This window comes from Parasteatoda tepidariorum, chromosome 3, assembly GCF_982258835.1.
Source record: "Parasteatoda tepidariorum strain Cologne lab strain chromosome 3, Ptep-v5.0, whole genome shotgun sequence".
In the NCBI taxonomy this organism is placed as follows: Eukaryota; Metazoa; Arthropoda; class Arachnida; order Araneae; family Theridiidae; genus Parasteatoda; species Parasteatoda tepidariorum.
Genome location: NC_141757.1, coordinates 83,919,324 through 83,933,746, shown reverse-complemented (window position 1 = coordinate 83,933,746; position 14,423 = coordinate 83,919,324). Strand labels below are relative to the sequence as shown.

Here is a 14,423-nt window from a genome sequence, read left to right as displayed (position 1 = left end):
TAGACCAAGTCTGAAAATTCTCTAAATTTCTTACACCAGTTTATTTTACAGACAGATTATATAAAAATAGTTGAAAAAATATAAAATTTTTAAAAAAAATTTTTTACAAAAAAAGAAAATGTTTAATATAATGGGGTTTGGTTACTTATTGACTAATTTTATTTCCACAAAAATATTTGTTACTAAAAAATACATCTGTGTTGCACTTTTAAAAAGAAAAAAATTACTTTTTTTCGGTGATTGATATATACTTGTTGAAACTACTCTCTTAGATCATTATTAAATATCAAAGATATTTAGAAAGTTTAAAGATATTTCTGCATATCAAAATGAAATATTGAGATCGAAAGGATTCAGAAATAAAACAATATCACTGCACACTACTGGATGCATGATAACTTGGTAGGTCTTACGTCAACTTCAAAATTTATATAACTCTCATTTGCAGTTCGAAAAAGGCAATAACATCGTTTATAATACCTCTTTTTGGCGAGAAGACATAAACGCATCTCTCATCTAAAAATATCTTCAGTCATTTTGCCGCCAAAATTTTGATCATATTTCACGCGATACTTTCCTCTCTCTCTCTCTAGCGAGACAAATAAATATAAAAAAAAGGCGTAAAAGTAGTGAAAGAGAAGAATTCTAAGGAAATATAAGAATGAATTTCAGTCGCCGTCAGCGGTGGCAGTCAGACATCTTTCATATCATCTTCTGATAACCCGCTCCACAGAGAAATTTCTTTATCCTCTTCTCTTTTTTTTTTATGAGCGAGCAATGAGAAAACGTAAGTATCCACTTCCCCGCTCTAGGACACTAAGTCACATTCTTGGACCGATATTGGAATGGACAAGATGGACAATGATATCTAAAAGCTTAACCCCGATGTTTCTTGTTTCTGATATTTTGTCTTTTTTGCTGCAGGTTTTTTTTTTCTTATTTATAACTTTCTTTCAGTGATAGATATGTTTGATTCCCTTAACAATCACAATTGCAATTTGAACTGTTATTTAATTGTCATGAAATGTGAAGGGAAAAAAGAAAAGAATAATACATTATAATGCTGTGTAATTTTTTAAGGATAATATTTTTTAGAACAAATCATAAAGATTATTTTGAAAATAATTATTAAGAATATGTCTCATCATTTTGAAATAAAAGGGTCGATTGTTTTGCACGAACAAAAAAAAACAGTACTTTTTTGTTTAATTTTATCTTGATTTGCCGATGTGTGCACTTGTAATTAAAATTTTAATCGCTTTCTAACTAGCTAGAGCAATCAAATCTCTATTGAAGCTCCGTTTCTGACGACAATATAAGTTTTAATCGTTTTCTGACTGTCATATACAGTATCACATTTATTTTAAAACCATATGCAGTTTACCAATTGACCATTTTCCGACGAAATACAGTACTCATATTTCAATTGAAATTTTTTGCCTCATGTAATTCAAGTTATATATTATCGCCTGAATAACACAAGCAAATTTGGTTACCATTTTATTCCCATCCAGAACTTCCGATGTAAACAGCCTAATTAAGAAGAAGAAACAATCAAATTAAAAAACATGGAACTATAGAGAAGAAAGTAATAGAAGTGATAGTTACTTTTTTAAGTGGATACAAAAAGAGAGAATAAGTTTGCTTTTATCATTTAAAAAATGAAAAGAGAATGGTGCATCACCGGCATTATCACCTCTAAAAATTCTCTGACCCCTTTCTAAAATGAAATACTCCGAGTTTTTTTGTTTTAGGCCTGCGAAAAATTTTATTATTTTCTCTTTTTTTTCCATCTACTTAAAAAACACAACTCATTCATTAACTGCAAAACTATCAATTGTATATTTTTAACGCAATTATTCAGGATTTTGTATAACGATTATCATATCATTTGCACTATTTTTAATTTTTTACAGAATTCTAGTGAAAACTGATTAGTTCAGCCTTTGTTTTGTCCTACCTCTCAAAGGGTGAGCTTCTGTTTGTATTCTACCACTTACAAGGTGAGTTTTTCTTTGAAAACGTTACAAATATTTTTTTTATATTAGATATCTGTTAATTTTTTCTTTAAAGCTGCTAGTTTTAACTTAGCTTTTATCATTTTTATACACGCTGAAAAAACTTCCTTGTTCTAAGATGTATTCGATTCGAATTTTTTGTCTTCTGTATGTTTGCGTTAGGACATGACTCGCTAAAGTGTCCAGCAGTAATCGGCCAACATGACTGCACTCCATTGACTCTTATACCGTGACTCTAATACCGATATCTTTTTATTTTTATTTTATAACCGTCGTTGAACAGCCGACCCAATTTCATGGGCTTACGACTACTTACGTTCAACTCCGTAGCCTTGTAATTTTGAACCAATCCAGAAGACAAGGAAACTTCTGGATCAGTACCCCCAGAGGTATTGATTTGTTGTGGGAACATGGAGGACTTTGAGACTCGACAGATTTAACGTGCATCAGTCACCATTTACTACACGGGGAGTCTTCGGCCGGCGAGGATCGAACCCACGACCTCTTGGATATGGGCCCAGCGCCCTACCGACCAGGCTATCCCGGCCCTAATACCGATATCTTGATGAAAACGTTCACCATGCTCAATACTAACTGAATTAAGTTTTCCGAGGAATAGGCCAAGATGTTGAGCCCAAGAGATAATTACGCCAAGTTCTTTTTTTCTCAATGCACAACATTTACATTGCCGTTAGTTTCATAATTTTCAAGGAAGTTAACTGCGACTGATTAAAATACCATCTCTTGCCTTTCTTTCAGCTAACATTCTGTAAGTCTTTATTATAATTGCTGCTCTTAGCACCTTCTATGAACGCACCTTTTTTTACTTTAAGAATTGCTTAACTCTGGAAACTTACCGTAGAGGCACCCAAAAACACCTCGCAGCAAAAACACTTGATCCCTCATTGGGCCAATATTCATTAATCTTGACTCAATAAGGGTGCAAAGGGTCGATATTTGCCCTATATATGTTATTAGATTAACCTAATATTTTACATCCATCATTCGGCCAATCTTGACCATATATGGAATTGTTATTGCCCAATATTTAAAGTCATTCTAGGATCAATATTGAAAAATCTAGAAATCTCAATGTTGGTTCCTCTGAGCATGTTCTTATAGGACACATATTGAGCCAATTTTGAGCCTAACTGGGCCCTAGTTCAAATTGTCATGTCTGAGTCATTGTCTAGTGCAGTCATGAAGGTCGTCATGAGCCTCAACTTATTGTGAAGCAGTGGCATGATGACTTTGCCACTGTCAAATAATGACATACGAAGGACAATTTTATTTCATTGCTGCATTATAATTCTAATTGGCCGACTAGATTATGCAGTAGTGTTTACCATCTATGCTGTCCCATTCTCGAACAAAACAACAGTACTAAGTGTACCCTTTCTACGTTCCCTTAAGAAAGATCATAACTTTTAAAACACCACAGATGTATACACAATTCTCATTTCACAGATGTATACATCTGTGTTGTTTTAAAAGCTATGGCCATTCTTAAGGGAATGTAGAAAGGGTACACTTAGTACTGCTGTATTGTTCGAGAATGGGACACTTTAGATAGTAAGCACTACTGCATAATCTAGTTGGCCAATCAGAATTATAATGCTGCAAGGAAACAAAACTGTCCCTCGTATGTCATTTATTGACAGTGGTAAAGTTATCATACCACTGCTTCACATTAAGTTGAGGCTCATGAAGTTATAGTTTCAGTTCGTGTTAGTGAATTTTTCAAAAAGTAGTGAAATAATTTCATGGGTCTCTTTTAAATACTTTCAAACATCCACATTTACCAAATTTTATCTCACACTATTAAATCATATTTTATTGTTGATTTCCCAAAAATCGTTACCCCAACGTTTCGGCAATAATTACCGAGCTTTTTGGTGTTCCCATAGAGCCAGAAAGATGGTAAATTTTGCCTTGTCCTGGTAGTTTTGACCATCCTTTTTTTCTGTGTAACTTCCGTTTCTAAATAAAAAACATTAAATATATTTTATTTTTAGAAAATTAGTTTCTACTAAAAACATGAACACAACCTTAAGACTTTCAACAATTATTTTAAAACAGAAAAGTTATACTACTTCTTAGAAATCATATCGATTTGCTTTTGAAATATTAATATTAATTTTGTAAAAGCATGTAATGAAATTTATTTCTCGAACAATCAAGCATATTTTTCAGATTTTAAATGAGAATAAAATGATCTTCCATTTGTAAGCAATCAATCATCAGTGTCAGGAAGTAATGAAATCCAGAAGAAAAAATATATTTTCTCGCTTCCAATTTAAATATCGCTGTAAAAGGTGAGCAGCAAACGAAATGAAAGCTATAAATCAAACTTGTAAAAGTCATACAGTGAATGTTTGATAAAAAAAAATGCTAACAGATAGGTTATTTAAGCTCAGATCGATAAAGACTTCATTTTCTATGTACGGTGAGGAAAATAATCTTAAAACAGTTCATTTAGTAGAAATTTTTTTTACAGTTATTTGAAATACAATTTCTAAAACTACATTTAATTACACTTAAATTAAAAATATTTAAACACTAGATGCTTTAAAATATAAATCATATAAAATATTGTTTTTAATAATTTATATATAAGTCAAGCAGAATTACAATTTGCAATGCCTTTTTTCTTTTCCTATTTTAAAAATGTGAAATATTACAAAATTTTAAAGTGATTGTATTGTAATATAATAAAATATAACTTTTAATTTAAAATAAATAGTACTATTAAAGCTCTTTGATATTAACTCTGTTTAACTTGGTTGCTTATCTGCAAAGCAAAACAGTTTTCATCCACTTAGAAAATAAGGAATTATATACAAACTAAAAAATATATACTAACTATAAACTAGCAAGCATAAGGAATTATATACAAACTTGGCAAAACGTTTAACTCTTTACCGGTTAAATGATGAGTTTCGTATTTACGATTATTAACTATATTAGACAGGAATATTCATTCTTGACTATATTATATCATAAACTAAATCTATCATCGTTAACGTTAAAATAAATGATATAGTATGTGCATTTTTATAGTCTTGGTGAAAACGACACATGATGGTATTATTATGTTGCTATTACAACATTATTTATAGCTTAAATAATGTTTATGAGGTTTAAATTAGGTAATTCATTATATTTCCATTACGTGTTACCTAGATTTTTAACTTACTTTGTAGAATTTAAACCAGTTAATATCCAACACATCAGGATTTCACTGATCTCGATGCGTTTTTTTAATCTGTTTTACTTCATTCTGTCGATATGCCATTGTCGATATGCAATTGTCTATATATCTATTCTTTTATTTGAAATGAATGAATAATACTGAACATTACTGAATAATAGTGAGTATGAGTTAAAATAATTATTTCTATCCTCACAATTTGAAACTTCTTCATTGCAAACTAAGAAATGTAAAGGAAAAGGAATTATTTTTGAAAAGACACTCGCAGGAAACTTTACAATTGATTTTTGAGCTTAACGAGCTCTGAGCTGGTAATTGAAGTATCGCTATAGATTTGGGATTAAATATACATATCTTTAAAAAGGATAGTAATTTGTAACTTTGAAAAAAAATAATAACAGTTGTTGTCGATACGCACGTCATAATATAATAACGGGTAGCGTTAGGAATAATCTAAACCAAACTTCATTAAAATGTACAAAACAAAAAAATATTGCTCAAGAGAAAGAGGTTATAGCAATGGATGTATCTAACTTTGAGCTATTACACGATAAAAAAAAATCTTTCTCAAAATTCAGAAAAAATATGTCAAAATACCTTCGAAATAAAGTCGAATTCTGAAAGTCCTGTCTATTCAAAATTAAAACAGAACATACACATCCCAGCAAAAACATAAGTTCTGGCCATCTTCGAAATTACTGACGGTACTGATTGAAAAGTGAAGGTGCAAATTACTGTCAGCTGGGTTGATTGCTGGGCCACCCTATGAACTTTTGCCAACATTGTAGGAAGTGTTGGGCCTGTACATTACAAACAGCCGCATCCCGTCAGTCTGTATCTACCTAATGGGCCACCAAGTTAAAGTTGTCTGCTGCCGCCAGTGAAGCGGTCGAGCGAGTAACTGTGAATTTATTGTTTAGAAAAAGAAGCACGTTGGATTCTTATAATTTTCAAAAAAGGTAAGGTTTTATTTTTTTCTATTACATTGAAGTTATTATTTTAATCATTTTTGATTTACTATTGTTCAAATATGTTTACGACGTGCAGATTTCGGTTTACAAAGAACCGCGTTTGAAGTGCTGTTTTGGCGCTATGTTTTAGATTGGCAATCATCTTTATTCAATTAATACATCATAATTAACACCTTTCTAAGATAGAATAATAAAAAATATTAAATTCAATTCAATGAAAATGTACAGACAAATGTTTTATCAACACCAAGATCGCCGCCAAATTTTTAGCGACAATCGAGCAGTAGCACGCCAAAAACAAATATAAATTCTGTTGTATGATGACTCTTTAAGTGCAATTCATAATATGTTGTAGCATATGATATAAATCAGGTTTATCTAAGTATATTATGAAAATAGGTTTGTATAATAATCAAGAATTTTCATTAAAACTTATTTCTTTATGTTAAATAATATTTAGATTTTAGTTAACTAATTGCTGTTAGTAATATTAAAAATTGTTTCTGTTATATGTATTTCATTTTAATGAAATTTTTGAGCTAAATTCAAGTGTAAAAATAGGTAAAGGTTTAATAATTTATACTAAATAGTTTAAATTAAGATGAAAAATTTATTTGTACATGTTAATATAAATAATTGCGAAGAATCGTGCTGTGAATTCTTAAACAACCTAAAAAAAATATAGATTATGGAAAGTTTTTTAGCACGCAGTTGCTCATACTTAATTGTATATTGGCTAACCCCACTTATACAAAAAAAAAATATTACAAAATTCTTTTATATTTTGAAATCAATGTTAAGTTACTTCATAATTTTTGTTAAGAGTTAAGTGAATAATGTTTTTATTGTGAATTTCAAGTTAATATTCATATAAAATAATGCCCGATTTTTATAGGGATTACAAAAATATATAAAAGTTCAATACAATATGAAAACAAAATTCATACTCAATAAAAATAACAAACAACTCTTTTTCTATTAGTTTTAAAAATGTTAGAAAACCTGTTAGCGCTCTCCATGAATTTCTATAGGTTTTCTTATTTCTTGCTGTGTTTATTATTAATTTAATGAACTCGCACTTGTATTGGTAACATGCGATCAAAATTTCTACTTTTCGACTAGTTAGAGTACTAAAATCTACAGGAGCTCTGTACTTGTTGACAATTTAAATTACAATCATTTCCTGACCGCTATAGACAGAATATAATACCATTTTATTTACAAGTACAACTTCTTAAAAGGATGTTTGACCACTTTCGAAGTAGCCGAGGTGCTTCAAATTTAACTTGTATTCTATTGAGAAAACAAGTTATAACTGCTTCCAAATCACTGAAAGCTAAATTTATAATAATTTTTTGCAGAGAATCTTTCAGTGGAAATAAAAGTTTTTCAATTAACTCCTTGAAAGATTTTCAATGCTAACCTTATATTTTGTGATCCTAGAGCCGAACTTAGAAAATTTTGTTGTTTTATTGTTGACAATTCTGTTAAGAAAATTTCCTGACCTACAAGTTATTTTTCTCATTCTAATTTCTGAAAAATATTATTCTAATTTTCATTCAAACGTTTTGAGTGCCCGTTGTGTAATGCTTTTTAAATTTTTGCTGAAAGTTAAGCGAAATTTTTTTTACTGTATATCTCAAGTTAATATTCACATGAAAGTAAGACCTTTTTTTTTCTTTTACCTCTTTAAATGTTAGAAAACCTGTGCCAGTCCTCCATGAATTTCTGTAAGTTTTATTACTTAATGTATTTATTATTTATTGAATTATCTCGCTTTCATGTTTGTAACAATGGTAACTTGCAATTGAAATTTCTACTATTTTCCAACTGGGTGAAGTACTGCGCCTCTGTTCTCATCAACTTCACTTTCCAAGTAGCTGAAGTGCTCCAAATTCAACTCTTATTCCATTGACAACTTACATCTTATCACTTAAAGGAATTTTTTTTTTCTTAAACTAAATATCAAATCCTTATATTGAGCTTTGTATGGAAGTACTAGACTAATATAATTATTAATAATAGTTTATTAGACACAATATGCTTTAATATTAGATTCCATTGAACACTAATTTAAACGTAAATTTACGAGTAGTTTGAAACACGGCTTAACGAAAAAATCTAGCCGCTTTTTTTTATTGATAATTTTCTTATTTTATTTTCATAATCTGTTTTGGCTTGAGCAAAATAGTTGTTGTTTGCCTGTCAGTCTGACCACAGCAAAGTGAGGGTTTAAACGCACATATTTTAAATTATTGTACTAGGGGGCGAACCATATGGAAACGACAAAAATTTGATTATAATCAATTTGAAAAGTTTTTTTCAAAATAAATTAAATTTCAAAAATGACTTTTATGTGAAACTGTTCTATTTTACATAAATTAAATTGAGAAAAGCAACTATTACCAACCAATTCCCCTGATACAAATTTTTAAATTTATTAATAGTTAAAATGATTTATCAATTAACTTTTTTTTTTTTCATCATCTGCAGAATCTTTGATGTGCATAAATAATTTAATATTATTTTGAGAAGTAATATTTTAATTATTATTATTTGAATTATGATTTTAAAGAAGGATTAAGGACATTTTAATGTATTAAGCGAATTCATTTATAAAGTACAGTGAATTCTCACTTATGCACCAGTCTTTGGGACCAAGAGAAAAAGCGTATAAGATTTAAAAAACAGTAAGTTCATGCAAATAAGAAAAGCTTCAGATTCAGCAAAAGCTAAATTTACAATAATTTTTTGCCGAGAATCTATTAGTGGGAATAAAAAAATTAATTTCAATTAACTCTTAGGAAGATTTTCAATGCTAACCTTATATTTTGTGTTTTTTTTTTATTGTTGACAATTCTGTTAATAAAATTTCCTGGTCGAAAAGTTATTTTTCTCATTCTAAATTTCCTGGCCTACAAGTTATTTTTCTCATTCTAATTTCTAAAAAATATTTTAATTTTTATTTAATCTTTCTGGGTGTCCATTGGGTAATACTTTTTAAATTTCTGCTAAGAGTTTACCGTAAAATATTTTTACTGTATACAAGGTAATATTTACATAAAAATATGACCTTTTTTTTCCTTTTAGCTTTTCAACCTGTGCCAGTCCACCATGAATTTCAGTAAGTTTTTTAACTTTTATCATATGCAGAATCTTGGATGTACATAATTAATTTAATATTAGGTACTTTGAGAAGTAGTATTTTAATTATTATTACTTGAATTATGATTTTAAAGAAGAATTAGGGACATTTTAATGTATAAAGCAAATTTATTTATAAAGTGCAGTGAATTCTCCCTTATGCATCAGTTTTTGGGACCAAGAGAAAAAGTGTATAAGATTTTAAAAACAGTAAGTTCATGCACATAAGAAAAGCTCCAGATTCAGCGAAAGCTAAATTTACAATAATTTTTTGTGGAGAATCTTTAAGTGGAAATAAAAAAATAAATTTCAATTAACTCTTTGGAAGATTTTAAACGCTGACCTTATATTTTGTGATCCTAGAGGCGAACTTAGAAAATTTTGTTGTTTTATTGATGACGATTCTGTTAATAAAATTTCGTAGCCTGCAAGTTATTTTTCTCATTCAAATTTCTAAAAAATATTATTCTAATTTTTACTTAATCTTTCTGGGTGTCCGTTGTATAATGTTTTTTAAATTTCTGCTAAAAGTTTACTGAAAAAAGTTTTTACTGTATATCTCAAGTTAATATTTACATAAAAATAAGACCCTTTTTTTTCCCTTTTAGCTCTTCAAATGTTGGTAAACCTGTGCCAGTCCACCATGAATTTCTGTAAGTTTTATTACTTTTATCATCTGCAGAATCTTTGATGTGCATAAATAATTTATTATTTTGAGAAGTATTATTTTAATTATTATTATTTGAATTATGATTTTAAAGAAGGATTAGGGACATTTTAATGTATTAAGCGAATTCATTTATAAAATACAGTGAATTCTCATTATGCTTCAGTCTTTGGGACCAAGAGAAAAAGTCCATAAGATTTTAAAAACAGTAAGTTCATACAAATAAGAAAAGCTAGATAGAAAAGTTTCAATAGCTGAATAAAACTACAAATAGTCGTGAATAGCGGCTAAACCTTCTAATTGTTTTTAATGATTTTGAGTAATGTTTTTGTCATCTCTGTTTTCGCGTAAACTGAGTAATAGTAATCGCTATAGCTTTACATTCCTTGACCAAAAACTAACGTTTTAATTGGTGGTGGGAAAGACACTGCTAGATAAATTTTGAAAGCATATGGGTGGTATATATGGTGGTTTCAATGTGGGTGGTATGATAGATAAGACACCTTATTCAAATTCATATAAAAAAAATGTCTTCCTAGAAACAATAAAGGTGAAAAAAATCCCATAGGGAAGAAAAATGAACTGTATTACTAGATCCAGTAACTTATTTCCTTTTATCTGTAACGAAGATTGTTTATTTGCTTTAAACTGAAAACTTTTTCTAAAAAATGGGATTATTTTTTTCTATTTAAACAAAAAATAAAATCAAAATTTTAGACTTTTAAAAAAAAATTGTGTGCTGAATTGAAATATTTATTTTCTGAATGATGCATAAAGAATTATAATTATTATTATTTTCCTATATAATGATCAAGGGCCTTTGAAAACCTTTGTATATATGCAAAAGGCACATAAAAGAGGTGGCGCAGAAGTGATTGGTCACTGTATGTAGTTTTATATTTTAATAATGGTTATTAATTTTCATTTTAATCGTTCACTTCCCTATTCAATGAAAAAAAGTGTTATATTTATAAATTTTATTGATGTATATAAAATATTTTTTTAAAAATTTTATTAAGTACAGTAAGATTTTGATTGTGAAAACACAATCATATTTAAAAACCTACCTTGTTAACATAGCTTAAAAACGTGTAGGTTAAAGAGAAGAAAAAAAAGTAACGACAAAGTACTGATTTGAAGCATCTTGAAACTAACCTGTACAATATTGAATGCCTTCTAAGACATTATTTGGTAGAAAAAATTTTTGCGATAAGAACAATTTTTTAGTCCAAGCAAATAAAATGCCCCGTAAAAGTTAAAAAATTCTTAATAAAATGTGTAAGTAAATTTAATTTATGGTAACTAAGAAATAATGTTAATAACACCTACATTTCACTTATTTATCTATTCTTCAATAGTACAAAATATTTTTATTTGGCAAAAATATATACACCTACCTTTTTAAAAACAAAAAAGTTTTCTTGAAACAGAAGTTTAAAATGTAAACACATTAGGAATCTCTAAACTAACATTTAAGTGCGACAGAAGCAAAAAGATTATAGAAATCTTACGATTTTATGAGTTAAACGAGATGAAAAACATCAGAACCAGTTTAATTGCATATTGAAATGTTGAAGTTTTTAAAGATTCTTTTTTAACTTTCCGCCCTATAAACGGGTTGTGGTTGTGTGACGTGGGCGACCCTGCTTCACCACAGGTGCCCACTGGGTAACGAGAAGAAAGTAGTAGTTCTGGCATTCCTGTGGCCAATGGGACAACCCCCAATGCCTGCAATTTAAAAAAAAAAGGGAAAAAAGTCTATAATAAGGAAACGCCCATTGTAACGCTCCTGTCCTTGGGCAATCAAACAGGTTTAAATGTTTTCAGTCTAATTTTTCTCTGAATTATTCATTAGATTTAAATAAGTTTTGTTTCTTTTTATTTGTGGCCCATAATGTGTGTATCCTATTACAGAGTTTATTTGCTAGAATTCGAAAAGTATATGTTGAAAGTGGTTAATGTGCAACTCCTGCTATTCTAATCTACAGAAAATGACAACTAATTTTTCTGTATCAAATAAAAATGCAGTGTACCTCCTCGAGAAGGGCCAACCGTCCTCACTGCCCTTTGACGACACTGTCTGATAATATTCCTTTTAAAAAATTTAATGTGTAAATGATGATTACACACTTTTAAAATTATTCGTGTTAATAAGTTTGATTCAGATACCATTACAAATATTTACTTTGTTAATTCTCAACTGGTTAAATTTTAAAAAGATTTTTTTAGTATCAATAAGTTCATTAAAAGATTTTTTTAAAAAATTTGAAATGAATATTTTTTTTAAAAATATGTACCTTTCAATATTTATTTTTAATTAATCGTTTATTAGTTAATAGTTTAAATTATGGAAAAAGCCTTCAAGTTTAACAATATTTTTTTCTATTGCACAATGATTTTCTATTAGCATGTTTTTTTTCTTTGTAAGCTACAAATTTTTCTCATTTTGATAATGGGTGAGAACTACTTTTTGAAATATACATGTAAAATAGTAGGTATAGGATGGTAATTTTACAGTTGTTAAGAATCGAATTCAGCTGTTACATAATAGTACACATTTTGTTAACTATTTACGGTGTTAATTAAAAGCCCTTTAAAAACTCGGTGTACCCTTTTTTTTTAGGAAGCACCTTTCCCTTTTTTATTCCTAGGCATAGTAATGGAGTATTTAACAAATATTTTTTGTTAAAAGAAGGAACTAAATTAATAAAAAAATTTGAAGAAAAGAAATTTCATCAGAGATGTAAACAATGTTATTAATATTTATGTAAACTTTTCATTTTTTGTCTTACATCTATACCAGTTATATAAAGACATTACGGAAATCGTGACATTGGTCAAATCTGTCGTTATTCTTATCTAGTTCTTGTGTTTTTTATATGAGGAAAACATTAATTTCACAAAGCATCACCATTAAAGTAATTTAAGAATTTATTGATTTATAAAGTTATTACAGAATTGTAAAATTATCTTCCTTTTTAACTAGCAAATTTTGAGCAACCTTTTTTCATATGGTTTCAATTCTGGTTTCAATTCAATACATATTATTGTTTTGATGCCTATTTTAATATGAAAAATGTTGTAAATTTTGAAATTTTTTTTGTCAAGGGTATACAATTAAAAATTTAATCATAAAAGTAAAGCGAAAAAGAAATACTATTGATACATTCGTGCATGTAAGTAATATATATTTAAAAGTAATTTTTCTTCTATACCTTTCCTTGAAACAATAATTTACATTAGAATATCATAATTGTTTTAAATATTAAATGCAATAAAATTGAGCACCATAAAATTAATGAAGAAAAAACTGCATGTTTTTTAAAATTAAATATTTTCTGAGAAAAGGTGAGCACAAAATTAAACACCCTGAATAACTTTTCATTTAACAGTTAGATTTTCATGTACTAGTTGTCAATCTTAATGGGTTCGTGGGTCAATATTCAATAATTTCATTCAGAAAGGAATTTTATGTTCAAAATCTTTCTAAATTATAAGACAGGTGTATGTTTTGCATGGTGTTACTAATTTGAAGACTAATTTGATGAGTCAAAATTTATCAATGAAATGATAAAAGCAAAAACTTTTCGATAGAAATTTTAGTTTTAAAAGCTCATTTTCACAAAAATACTTATGTTTTTAAAATATACGATTTGCATAATTTTTATTTTATTATCCTCTCTTTCAGGAGAACTCTTCTGTGCTATTCCAAATGATTCTATGTAGACAAAGATATGATTTCTCTGTTGTTTTTATTATTTTTAAAATTAAATTGAAATTTGTGTAATATTTGTATTGATTAAGGTTATGTCTTTGTATTTATATGTCTTTGTATAATAAAATGTTTGCAAGAGACAATGTTGATTATTCATTTAACTAATTTCAGGGTACATTCAATTCATTACATGACTGGCTACATTAGTACATTTTTGTCCAATACACCTATTTTTTGTTAAATTTGCTGCAAGACTAAATATAATCAGTAACACATGAATTCATGATCAGTATCGCACTAAATGATCACCTCTGGACAGCCTCTTAATATTATCGGCTGTAGGTTGTATTTATTTTTGTATAGGGTACAATAGTATCACTAGATTCCTTAAGAACACAGCTTTTATTTTAAAACATATATATACTGACTACAAGCTATTATAGACATATATATTGACTTCAAGTTAAAACTTGAAAAATTACTTGTGAGATACAGAATTTTCATAATTCTGGACAGCAGTTTTATTATTCTGCTTTTAAGTAGAATATCACTGTAAAGAAAAGATTATTACATATGTTTACCTAGTTTAAAAATGTATTGATAAGTGGAAGCATAGATTGTGCACAGCAAATCTTTAGGACTAAGGGGTTGAGCTGTGTAAAAAATATTCTTTGCATAAAACAATTTAAATGAAAAA

At 28.4% G+C, this 14,423-nt stretch overlaps 1 long non-coding RNA gene across 1 annotated transcript; it reads left to right on the top strand.

Annotated features, from left to right (window-relative positions):
• The first annotated feature begins 6,109 nt into the window (after positions 1-6,109).
• LOC147813930 (uncharacterized) lies at positions 6,110-13,869 on the top strand. The gene is made up of 3 exons (XR_015432620.1): positions 6,110-9,324; positions 9,953-9,997; positions 13,700-13,869. It is a non-coding gene; the product is annotated as an uncharacterized LOC147813930 (long non-coding RNA).
• The last annotated feature ends 554 nt before the right edge of the window (positions 13,870-14,423 follow it).